The following is an 11,910-nucleotide window of genomic DNA, read 5'->3' as shown; positions in this document are numbered from 1 at the left end:
TGTGGGGTACAGTGTCAAAGGCTTTACTGAAGTCCAGGTAGACCCCATCGACAGCCTTACCTTCATCCGCTAAGCGGGTCACCTTGTCACAGAATGGAATCAGGTTTGTCAAACTGGATCTACCGTTCGTCAGCCCATGCTGACTGGGCCCGATCCCCTGGTTGACCTTTAATTGGTCCATGGTGGGTCCAGGGGGCAGCATGGTATGATGCTGGAGCAAGTACCTGCTTTTATTTTTTTCCACCTTGGCTCTGGACTATGCAGTTTACGGAGTCTGTGTCCAGTACTGGGGAGAGTGGCGCTGTCAGAGCCTTGCAGGAAGCACGTAAGGTCTCAGTATGCTTTGGAGCTTGTTCTCCGGTCACGCTTGTGTGCCTGGAATAACCTGCTCCAGCTTTTGGTGCCGTTATGTGTATGAGAATGGGGTTAGCCTGATGCGAGAGTTAGGCTCAACAGCGCAGGCAAGATTTTGGAGCACTGTGTAAGTCAGAAGTCTGTAGTGGGAATATTTATTAAAGGAGCGAAGGAAACGTCAAAGTGTGACGTGGGTCTACAGATGAAGCTCTGAAGGAAATGTCGTATTTGCTTTGCAAAAAGTTTTGGTCATGAACTCGGCGATGCTGGGCTCTTGTTACCAAAGCTTGTCTCAGCATTTCGGAGGGGCAGCCCTCATCTTCCCAGTAGACAGTGCTGTGGAGTTGAGCGCTGATGGAGCCAACTCATACCTCGCTCTGTAGGATCACACTGCGTAAGGGAGTAAACCTGCTGCCATGTGAACTTTACTCTCAAGTGAAGAATGATGTCGTGGGCGTGAAAGGGGAGAAACAAGTGTTTGCTGACTTCCACCTATTTTTATTTCTCATTCTTTATTTGTTTAAATTTTGTTCAGTAGGATAAGCAAAGCCAAGAAGAAGTCAGAAGGCCTGACCCAGAACACGGTGGACAGGTTCGTCCAGGTAAAGGCAGAAATCTTCCCTTGATACTTTTTACCTATTAAAAAAATGTGCTGAAATGGCTCAGTGATCGCAAGTGATAACTTTGCTGCCAGTACTGGTTGAACAAAGTAATCTCTCTCTTAAGAGATGCTTTGAAGTGGTTGTGCCCGTGCAGGAGGAGAGAAGTAAGCCTCCTGCTTGGGTACTGCAACGTGATGGAAAGCGCAGCAATGACAGCAAGGTCCTAGGCTGCAGCAAGTGAGGATTTGCTCACATGCAAAAGCTGTGGGCAGAGAAAGAAAGGAAAGAAGCTGCCTAACTTCAGCAGGTTTCAGGTATGCAGGGATCTCCAGCGACATACCCTTGCCCCTCCACTGCCAGCCCTTCAAGGGGGTCTCAGAAGGGGCGGACCCTGGCTCCAACCCTTCTGGTCACTCCTTGCATGCACGTTTCCTGTCAGCACTGAAAATGACCAAACCTACCACTGAGCAACACGCTGAGCCCCCACTCACCTCGGCAGAAGTCCATTACAATCAGCACTTTGCACACACCGCCGCTGCTTACTGAGTTTCTACTGGAATCAACGTATCCGACCATGTTCCTGCAGCCAGACAGATCCTGCTGCACGATAAATACCTTCAACGTGCTGAACAGCCATGTAGAATGAGCTCTACTGTAATCTCTCGTTCCTCGACGAGCCTTAGCTTTCCTAGCTTTACCCCTGCCTAAGCACCAACTTCTGCCCCTTGGCCGTAATCATCACACACAGCAGGATCAAATTGGAGGTCTGTCTCCTCCTGCTTTCTTTCCAGAAGGATGTGAGACAAACAACAGAGAAACAACGAACATACGGAATTAAGCCATTTGGTGTTGGTCCAGATGTTTGGATGTTCCCTTCGATGGCCCAGGACACGCTCGCTGAGCTGCTCCTCCTTTGTTCAGGGGGGAAATGGTGCAGGTGGCATGCAGTGGCTATGCACAGCATGCGTCTTACTTGCTTTTCCTCCTCTCCATCTTCCATGAGCAAACAGCATCTCCAATCTTTCCTTGCTCAAAAACCACTTAGGTAAAAAAGAACTGGCAAGCTCGCTTTTAGAATTACCTTCTCTATACAACCTGGTGCTTTAAAGCACAAGCTTTCCTAGCAATGACCGACCTCTGACATGCTGTAAAGCAAACAAGGGCAATGACAGAGCCTTTCTTTGAGATCTAGGCACTATAGGACAAGCTATCAAAGAAAGAGCAATCAACTCACCCCTCCGAGCGAGAGTTTGGAAGAAAGGGGTGAGCTGAGGAACACAGCCTTCTCCGCTTTGAAATCTGGATCGCTGGAAGAAGGGGGGGACGGGCCTGGGGGGGCGTGGGGGGGGGCTGAGGAGACCCCTGCGGACTGACTGCGTACGCGCTCCCAGAAGCACTGCTGGGACGGAGAAAGAGGAAGGGTGGATCTAGGCTCCCCCAGCTCCAGGCACTCATGTGCTCACGTACTGGCTCAGGCTGTGACCTGGCAATTCCACTGCACATGCTCAACCTGCAAGGAAAAGTTATTCCTGTGTCTGTAGGCTTCGCACACAATCCCAGGTGCAACAGTCAGCCCAGTTCTCAGCTCAGCCTTACCAACAGCAGAAATCCAGTTTATGCCAGTAGTGGTGTTTTTCTCTCTTTGGAAACACTGTACTGCTGCAAGAAGCAGCGGTTGAAATGCTTCTTTATTGCGCAAGAGCTAGGGAATAAGAAAAGATTTCCTGATTAGGCATACGCTTCAAGGAGGCACCGGACGAGTGGAGACAGTGGAAGGCATTGGCAAGTCCAACCTTTGTTACAAGCTGCTATGTGAGATCCAGTGCCAACTTTTCCCACCCAGTGTGAGGTATAGTGAGGATAAATCATGCCCAAAAGCTTCCGTGCACTAGAACACAAAATCCAATAGATCAGCAGCTGCAGAGAGAGAAATTCATCTCAGCCCAGAAATCCTTCCAGCTGTGTACTGACTGGAGTTCCAAGACTGCGGCATCAGAATCATTCGCCTTCTCTGGGTGCAGTCTAGAAGACGAACACCCCCAAACACACCTGCTTCTTCAGCTTTTCCTTTCCCATCAAGTCTGGGGTTAATAGAAAAGATTTTTTCCTGTCCCCTCTTTTTCCTGGGATTACCCTCTTTGGGGTAATGATTTGCATTTTGGGGGTAAATGATTTGCATTTCTCTTGTGCCTTCCTGCAAGCACGCCTGCTTCAGGGCACATTTCATCCCACCCTTAGGCCTTGTAAGAAGCACTATGGCAAATCCACATGCAGAAAATACAGTCATTCCATTTAGTAACAAAGAAACCACTCTGCCCTTGCTCCTGCCTCTTGCCCCTGCCTCCTCCTGCGCTGCTTGCTTATCTGGGAAGTGCTTGTGGGCCACTAAAAGAAATCCCCACACGCCAGAAAATACAGACAAAAAGAGACAGGCAGAAAAGCGGCACTAATACTTTGTCACTGGTGGGAATCTCCACAACAGAAAGCGTTGTGCTAAACGTGTGAGGTTAAGGGATCATCACTATCAAGATAAAAGTCACAGTATGGAAGATTTAGCGATGGCGTGCTGACTAGAAGAAAAAAACAACTCTTGCCTCGTGTTTTTTTCTTTTGGTCTCTCTTATCATCATCTATTTATCTCATCAGCAGATCTGAGGTTGACCAAAGCCTGTTGCCATGAGCTTTGCTGAACCCATCAAAACTGAGGCTCAGAGGTATTACACCAGCACATAGCATAGGAGAACCCCATCACCTCCATCGTCAAGGGAAGAAGAAAGGGGAACTGTCACAATTAATTACCTCCTCTAAATCGATAGTGGTAGGCTTCTCGTCACACACTACTGCTGTAAAGCAGAACAACAAAGATGTTTACAGCTGCGATAGGGATTTTTGCATACGTGCAACCACACAAGGCTGAGCACACTCCTGTCCCTCTGACATGTTGAGAAATAGCCAGAAGAGCGCAGTGTTCTCTTGCTGTCAGGCTACATACTCCAAGCATTCCCAAAGGCATGCTGTTCTGTAGAACATGCTGAGCCGCCCGGACAGTTGGTGCAGGAAGAACGCAGCAGTATCAGCGCACTCCATCCCGGGGATCTGAATGCATTGGTGGAGAGAACAGGGAAATAAGAGGTAAGAGAGAGAAAAAAACAAAGCAGGCAAATAGCACAGCTGTCCACAGGGGGCGGGGCTTAAGGCAGGGCCTGTGCCGGAGGGTGGCCCAGCACAGTCGGGGCCTCGGGGCCCAGTCTGGAGGGGGCCTGGCACAGTTGAGGCCTCCTCTGGGTCCAGACCAAAGGGGGCCCAGGCTGGAGGAGGACCAGGCTCAGTTGGGGCTGCTTTGGGGCCCAGTCTGGAGGGGGCCTGGCACAGTTGAGGCCTCCTTTGGGCCCAGTCTGGAGGGGGCCCAGGCAGAGCCAGGGCCTCAGGGCCCAGGCTGGAGGAGGACCAGGCTCAGCTGGGGCTGCTTTGGGGCCTAGTCCGGAGGGAGGCCCGGCACAGCCAGAGCCTTGTGGCAGCAGTCCAACTCTCAAGTTCAACCTTTAACCATAACCTAAAACGGTAACCGTAGTGAAAGGTAGTGGCAGATAGAGCTGCTTTACTGTGTTTTAATTTTCCCAAGAATAGTGAAGGACTCAAGCTAGTAAAGAAAGACCCCTTTCTGAAGAGCAGGACTCAGAAGGTATTACCAGAGAGCAGATCTCCCAGTAGAGATTCTTCCCCTTAGACAGCCAGCCCTTAAATGAGGTTAGGGAGGGCTGGGACCAGGCTCCACCCCTTTTCTGCACAGGTGAAACGCTTCCAGCTGTGCTCCGCAGCAGACCATGTTTTAACAAAGGTGAAAGCCTGTGAAACAAAAGAATCCCTTCTTACTTGTTTCACGTTTGTGTTTGTTGACCGCAGTTCCAACCAGGTGGACTCTCAATGTCTTGCAAGCGACACCTAGAAGCAGGTACAGGCAGGAGGCACAGCACCCTGCAACCTCCAGGTGAGTGACAGCAGCCAGGCAGGGCTTTGGGCTCTGCAGGGTGATTGTGTGGAGCATTATGCACAGGAACAGCTGAGTCTAAAGATGATGGCAGAGCTGCAGAGCTAAGCATAATGGAGAGGCACAGCGGCTCAGCTCGTTTCCCACCGTAACGCAGGAAATAAGAGCCACGAGGGAAATGCAGACGCACTGTGCTTTCCTCTTTTGTCTCATGCCTTCTGGCCCTGTCAGAGGGGAGGAATGAGCTGCGCTTCCGCAGAGACGTTCCTCTCACAGCCACTCACCCCTCAGGTTGGAGCATTCCTGGCTGCAGGGTGGGAAAGCCAGTTCTTGCCTGGTGGTATCTGCAAAGCTGAAAAAGAAAGACAAACTATGGCCTCTTCTCTCATAAAGTGAGAGGGGAGATCCTGTGCTATTGGGCTGCAGTCAAGAGTCTGAGAGAGTCTGTGTTGTGTGAGATTTTAGAGAGAGCGCTGAGGAGTGTGGGAGCAGTGCAAACCTGCCGGGATGCTTTTACTTTCAGGGGCCTTTGTGCAAATGTTCATGTCCTAGAAGCACGTGGCGGAGCACGTCCTGGGATCAAGGTGCCATGGACTGGAAAATGCAGCTCTGGACATACAGGCTTGGCGGAGTTCCTGTGTGAAGACAAAACTCCCAGTACTCCAGAAACGTGGAGGCAGAAGAGCAGTGACAAGGTATCTGTATGTCTGTCAGTATATGTGCACAGCAGGCCCAGCTGCCCCTGCTTCCTCCCTCCACCGGATCTTCTCCTGCTCCTGGAGTCTCCTGTGGCATTGGTGGCGTGGGGCAAGTTATTTTGTCAAGCAGGATCTACCATTCGTAAACCCATTCTGACTGGGCCCGATCCCCTAGTTGACCTTTAATTAATCTCAACATTATCCTTTCCATAACCTATCCTGGCCCTGAGGTAAGACTGATAGGTCTGTAGCTACCATGCTCATCTTCTGGCTGTTTCTGAAGATGTGTGTCATATTTGCCAGTCTCCAGTCCACCTGCGTGTTTCCATTTAGCCAGGACTGCTGAAGGACGATGGAGTGTGGCTTGGCAACCACATCCACCAACTCCCTCAGCACTCCAAAGTGCAGTCCATCTGGCCCCGTGAACTCGAGCATCCAGCATTCGGTGCAGGTCCAAAATCATCTCATTGTGGATAATGCAGGGCCTATTCAGTTCCCCATCCTTATCTACCAGCACAGGGGATTTTTTCCCAGGGAGTAACAAGTCTTGCTATTAGCGACTGAGGCAACAAAGGCATTAAGTTCCTCAGCCTTATCCTGATCCTTGGTCACCAAGTTGCCCTCGGCGTCCAACAAGGGATGGAGATTCTCCCTTGCCCTCCTCTTGCTGTTGATGTATTTATAGAAATATTCTTTGTTGTCCTTCACCTTACTGTCCGAGCTCAGTTCTAGCTGGGCTTTGGCTTTTCTAATTTTCTTCCTGCACAGCTTTGCTACGTACCTGTAATCATCATAAGTAGCTTGACTACTCTTCCACAAACCATAATCTTTCATTCTGCTCTTGAGTTCCAGTCGAAGGTCTCTGTTCAGCCAGTCCAGGAGTGTGTGGGCAGACAAAGAAGCGTTGTGCAGGCAGGGAAAAATGAGTGCTGTGGGTCCTGGGAGCAGCAATGCGTGAGGCTCCTCCTGCTAGTGCTCTTCCGCTGGAACGTCCCTTTGGTTTTCTACTTGGGAGAATATTTGAACCCGTTGAAAAGGGTCTGACTTGAAGCGAGGGTGCAGAGCAGATTTAACCTCTGCAGGCGTGTATGCCAGAGCATGAAGCATCGTCAACAAGCACGGGGTAGCACCAGCTTGAAACAGGGGAAGCTTCCACAGAGCCCCCAGATGGAGTCCCAGGGTGATGAGATGAAGCTGATTTTGGCAGCATTAAAGGTGGTTTTCCAGGATCTGTGCCTTCTAGGGCTGGGGGCTGTCACTGGGGTTGCTTTCACAGGACACCCCCCAGCCCACCTCAGGACCCACGGGGAGTCTGTCGGTGACAAATGTGTCACTGAGTGACAGCATCAGGGTGGGAATGTGTGGAACACAGTGCCCAGGGCAGAGCCAAGCGGCGCTGGGGGGGGGTCAGCCCCAAGGAGAAAGCCTCCCCCATGGAAGAAATGGATTGCTTAATGCCGTGGGTGAGATGTTGTAGAAGAGCAAATTAATGAGGTTAAAAGGTGCCGCCCGGGTACTGTGGGAACCTCCTCCCACCCTGCAAGTGCTGTCCAAAGCTCTCCAGTGCCCCCTGCTGCTCTTTGCAGTTCCCCACTAAGCTCCCGTTGTCTCCCAGTATTGTCCAGAGTCTCCTTGTGCAAACTCAGTGCCCCCCAGTGCTGCCTGGAGCCACCCCAGTGCTGTATGCGGCCCTCAGTAGCCTCCCAGTGCCCCCCAGTGGACTTCCCAGTGCCTCCAGTAGTGCCCAGTGCCCCCAGTTCAACACATGCACTGCTCAGCACGTGACCGTCGCCTTCCCCAGGAACAAAACAAGGCAACAGAGACGTTGACAGCAGCGATGGTGATGGAGATGTTCAGACTGGAGGAGCTCTTGGCTCGCTGCAGCCACCCCAGCATCCCCAGAGGTGGGCACGGGGACCTGGGGGGGCTTTGGTGCTGCACAAACGACTGCAGGCAGAGGTGTAGGAAAGTGAACGCCAAGCATTTAATAATTGAACGTACAAAACAGCAAATAAATGACGATAGATATTCCCAACCATTTCCCACCCTGACAATTATTTCTGATCCCACCCCCTAAAATTCCCACCCTCTAATTAATTTCCCACCCCCCAGCTCCCACCCCGCAATCAATTTCTCACCTTCCCCCCCCGCCCCCGGCTCCCTCCCACCAATAGTTCCCTCCCTCTGCAAAACACTTCCCAGCCCCCCAGATTCCCACCCCAATAATTCCTTCCTCCAAATTCCAACAATTTCGGAGTGCAACATGGTCAGAGTACAATTTCCCACCCAGAATTGCCACCCCACAAAATTCCCTCCCCCTCCCCACATCTCCAATGCCAGCAGTCACGAAGTCCAATCCTTTTTGATGCCAACCATCTCCCACAGCAGCCATTTCTCACCCCAGCAGTTCCCCACCCCCCAAATTCCCACCCCAACAATATCACAGTAGAGCCATTTCATTTCCAACCTCAAAAAGATGCCAGCGCCCCAAGAATTCCCACCCCAAATTCCCTCCCCCCACCCATTCCCCACCCCAGATTCCCACCCCAACAATATCACAGTAGAGCCCTTTCATTTCCAACCCCAAAAAGATCCCAGCACCCCAAGGATTCCCACCCTCAGTTCCCACCCAAAGAATTCCCACCCCAAATTCCCTCCCCCCACCCATTCCCCACACCAACAGTTCCCCACCCCACAACCACCCCCCACCCTAATATTTGCCACCCCAGTAATTCCCACCCCCCAACCATTTCCCACCCCCCAGCCAACATTTCCCAGCCCAAAGCTTTGACAGTCCAAGACTTTTGCGGTCCATCAGCTTCAGAGTCCCGCATTGCCCCAGCCCAAGATGCCGTTTGTGGACAGCCCAGGTTTGGAGGGGGAAGGCTGGGGCCAGTGCTGGTGCCCCCGGAACACTGCCGCTGCTCTCTGGGCATCGTGGGGGCCAGCGAGGAGCCCAGGGCTACAGGGAGCCGTGTTTGTCGGCTATGGCCACGTCTCCTGCTACACCAAGTGGGCCGGTTTCTTGGCACGCTCCCTCTCGAGCGCCTGTTGGGCTGTGATGGGCACCGAGTCCTCCTGCTGCGCGCCGTGCTGACACAGCCAGCTTCGCCTAGCGCCGGTGTTTGTGGCCTGGAACATCCTGGCCCCGCGGCAGCTTCCTCTTTCTGGCTGGGACGTGCCCGGTGCTGTTGCCTTTTGTGGTGGTGCAGGCGGGCGCTGGGCACTTGGCTGGCTCGGTGCTGTCCCCATGGTGCTTGTCTGCCACCCGGCAGGAGATGCATCCGGGTGGCAGGGCCAGGCGGGCGAGAACCACGTGGGGCTGCCTCCGCTGCACCCGTTCCATGACCTGTCCACTTTGCGTGAAAGGAGGCACAGGGTGCTTGGCTGGCTCGGTGCTGTCCCCGTGGTGCTTGTCTGCCACCCGGCAGGAGATGCATCCGGGTGGCAGTGCCAGGCGGGCGAGAACCACCCGGGGCTGCCTCCGCTGCGCCTCTTCCATCAGATGTGCTGTGTGGGGCAACAGGGGTGTGGGGGCAGCCAGGGGGGGCGGCAGTGCCAGGCGGGTGAGAACCACCCGGGGCTGCCTCCGCCGCGCCTCTTCCATCAGATGTGCGGTGCGGGGCGACGGAGGCGCAGGGGCAGCCAGGGGCGTCGGCATGGGCAGCTCCGGGGATGCTGGCTGCCAGCAGAGCGAGTTGCTGAGGAGCCCTGGTTCAGGTTGTGTGTCTTTGCTCAGCTCCCTGCTGGCCCTGGAGGAGTCAGAGTGCTCTGTGATGGAAGAAGAGGAGTCGAGGCTGCTGGAGACATCTGGGCTCAGTGGCTCCGTGGCAGTGATGCACTGCATCAGCTCTTCCATTTGGCAGCTGTTCGCAGTGTCTTTGGTCCCCTCTCTTGTGACACCGGGCAGGTCCTGGTTGTGCTGGGGGACCTCCAGAGCACTCGCCGCTTCTGAAAAAGCAAGAGCATCCCCCCGAACGATGATGGCAGTCTTCCCACACCCGCTCGGTGCAGGCACCCACCCGTCACCTCTGCAGACCACAGTCTCACCGTCAATCCAGGTGAGCAAATTGTCAATTTCCACATCGTTGTCAAGTCTGTCGGTGCTGGGTGTCTCTTCTGGAAAAGGCAGAAAATCCCCAGCGGGGCAATGCCAGCTTTCCCACGCCCACTCAGTGCAGACACCCCCCCACCAGCTCTGCTGCCCCTCAGAGAGAGACTCACCGTTGTTGATCCACGTGAGCAGGTCATCAATGTCTGCGGTGTCGTACAGGATGCCTGTCTTGGATGTCACTTCTGGAAAAGGAAGAAAATCCCCGGTGGGGCAATGCCAGCTTTCTTTCCCACACCCACTGGGTGCCAACGACCCCCGCCAGCTCTGCTGCCCCCAAACTCACCGTCGTTGAGCCATGCCAGGAGATCATGGATGTCCGCGATGTCCTCCGGGATGTCTGCGCTCGTTGTCACTGCTGGGAAAGCAAGGACATCCCCAGTGGGGCAGTGGCAGCTTTCCCACAGCCACCCGGTGCGGACAGCCTGCCACCCGCTCTGCAGCCCCTGGACTCACCGCCTGATTCCAGCGTCGCAGCGCTGCAGGCGAGCTGAGCCGTGGCGGGATGGGGGCACACGTCGGTGGGCGCTGGGTGCCCCTGGTCCTCCGTGAGCACCACGGCGTCTTGAAAGGGCTCCATCGGTGGCTCCCAGGTGGCGGGCAGGGTGCAGGGCACGGGGAGCACCTGCTCCTGCAGTGACGGTACCTGCAAAAGAACTGGTGGGGGGCCGGGGCGGCCGGGGGCCTGCGGCAGGCAGGTGCCTGCGGGCTGCGGGGGCTCCCCGTGGAACACAGCCCCAGGCCACAGCCCCATCGGCTGCTGGGGCAGCAGCGTCCCTGCCAGCAGGGGATGTCCCCAGCAGTGAGCAGGGGCAGTGGGGGGAGCCGTACCTGGGTGCAGCCCCCCAGGTAGCAGCTGCAGCACGGGCAAGTGCAGCCCCACAGTTGGGGGCAGCCCCCCAGGGGGGAGCTGCGCTGCCTGTCCCCAGACACCTGGTACCCCAGGCCAGACAGAGGCCTGAGGCGCCAGGTAGGTGGCAGTGGGGACAGGGAGGGGTCGGGGTGGTACCGGCATCGGTCCGCGGATGGTGGGCTGCATCCAGGCGGGGTCCGGTGGCGGCACAGTCGCTTCAACGAAAATGGCGTCGGGTGTCAGAGGCACCGTCAGCGCTCCTCGAGGGATTCTCTCTGTGGGGAAAGGCCAAAGTAGGCGCTGGGGTGAGATCTGGGGCGCTGGGGTGGGATCTGGGGCACAGGGGTGAGATCGGGCTTACAGGGGTGGGATCTGGGGCTCTGGGGTGCTGGGGTGGGATCTGGGTTACCAGGGGTGGGATCTGGGGTGCTGGGGTGAGATCTGGGTTACAGGGGTGAGATCGGGGGCGCTGGGGTGAGATCTGGGTTACAGGGGTGGGATCTGGGGCTCTGGGGTGAGATCTGGGGTGCTGGGGTGAGGTCTGGGTTACAGGGGTGAGATCTGGGTTACAGGGGTGAGATCTGGGGCGCTGGGGTGAGATCTGGGGTGCTGGGGTGAGGTCTGGGTTACAGGGGTGAGATCTGGGGCGCTGGGGTGAGATCTGGGTTACAGGGGTGAGATCTGGGGCGCTGGGGTGAGATCTGGGGTGCTGGGGTGAGGTCTGGGTTACAGGGGTGAGATCTGGGGTGCTGGGGTGAGATCTGGGGCGCTGGGGTGAGGTCTGGGTTACAGGGGTGAGATCTGGGGCGCTGGGGCCAGCTGAAGCACGGGAGCAGGGGAAGCCTGCTGCCTTACCTGCCATGACAGCTGGAGAGTGGCAGTTAGGGGAGCCCCTCCCCCAACGGGGGGTTGCGTGACCGTTGGGGTCAGTCCCTTTCCCCCAGGCTTGAGATGGTTTGATTTTTCGTAGGCAAACATCCTTCCCATCCCAGTTGTTTCCCATTCCAATGATCAGTGACCCTCCCAATGGGCATTTTGCAGCGCAGTGCTCTTCCTTCCCAAGAGCCTCCCGTCCCAGTGGAAGTTGACCATCCCTGCAATGAGTCCTCACCCCTTGGGACAGTTTTCTCTCTGAGGGAGGATATTCGGGCCCAGTGGTTTCCCACTGTCACCAGCCAACACTGGGTGGGGTTACCCGGGCCTTTAGCAGTGGAGGTGAGCCAGCGTTATCTGTAGGGCTCAGAGATGGAGGGGCTGTCAGTGATCGATGACCGCAGTAACTGGAGGCAGCAAAAAGGCACTGT

At 55.3% G+C, this 11,910-nt stretch overlaps 2 long non-coding RNA genes across 3 annotated transcripts; one reads left to right on the top strand and one right to left on the bottom strand.

Moving 5' to 3' along the window:
- On the bottom strand, window positions 1-4,140 carry LOC121113476. 2 transcript variants are annotated; one of them, XR_005862699.2, is made up of 4 exons: window positions 2,750-4,140; window positions 2,553-2,658; window positions 2,191-2,466; window positions 1-2,101 (listed from the first exon to the last, which is right to left on the bottom strand). It is a non-coding gene; the product is annotated as an uncharacterized LOC121113476 (long non-coding RNA). The 2 variants fall into 2 exon arrangements; XR_005862700.2 differs by having other exon boundaries at window positions 1-2,466.
- A 250-nt stretch (window positions 4,141-4,390) lies between these two features.
- On the top strand, window positions 4,391-9,518 carry LOC121113475. The gene is made up of 3 exons (XR_005862698.1): window positions 4,391-4,944; window positions 5,468-7,546; window positions 9,382-9,518. It is a non-coding gene; the product is annotated as an uncharacterized LOC121113475 (long non-coding RNA).
- Window positions 9,519-11,910: the final 2,392 nt, after the last annotated feature.

The sequence above is a fragment of the Gallus gallus genome, chromosome 10 (genome assembly GCF_016699485.2).
Source record: "Gallus gallus isolate bGalGal1 chromosome 10, bGalGal1.mat.broiler.GRCg7b, whole genome shotgun sequence".
NCBI classification, from domain to species: Eukaryota; Metazoa; Chordata; class Aves; order Galliformes; family Phasianidae; genus Gallus; species Gallus gallus.
The sequence above is the reverse complement of the archived record's forward strand: the minus strand, read 5'-3'. Positions and strand labels throughout refer to the sequence as shown.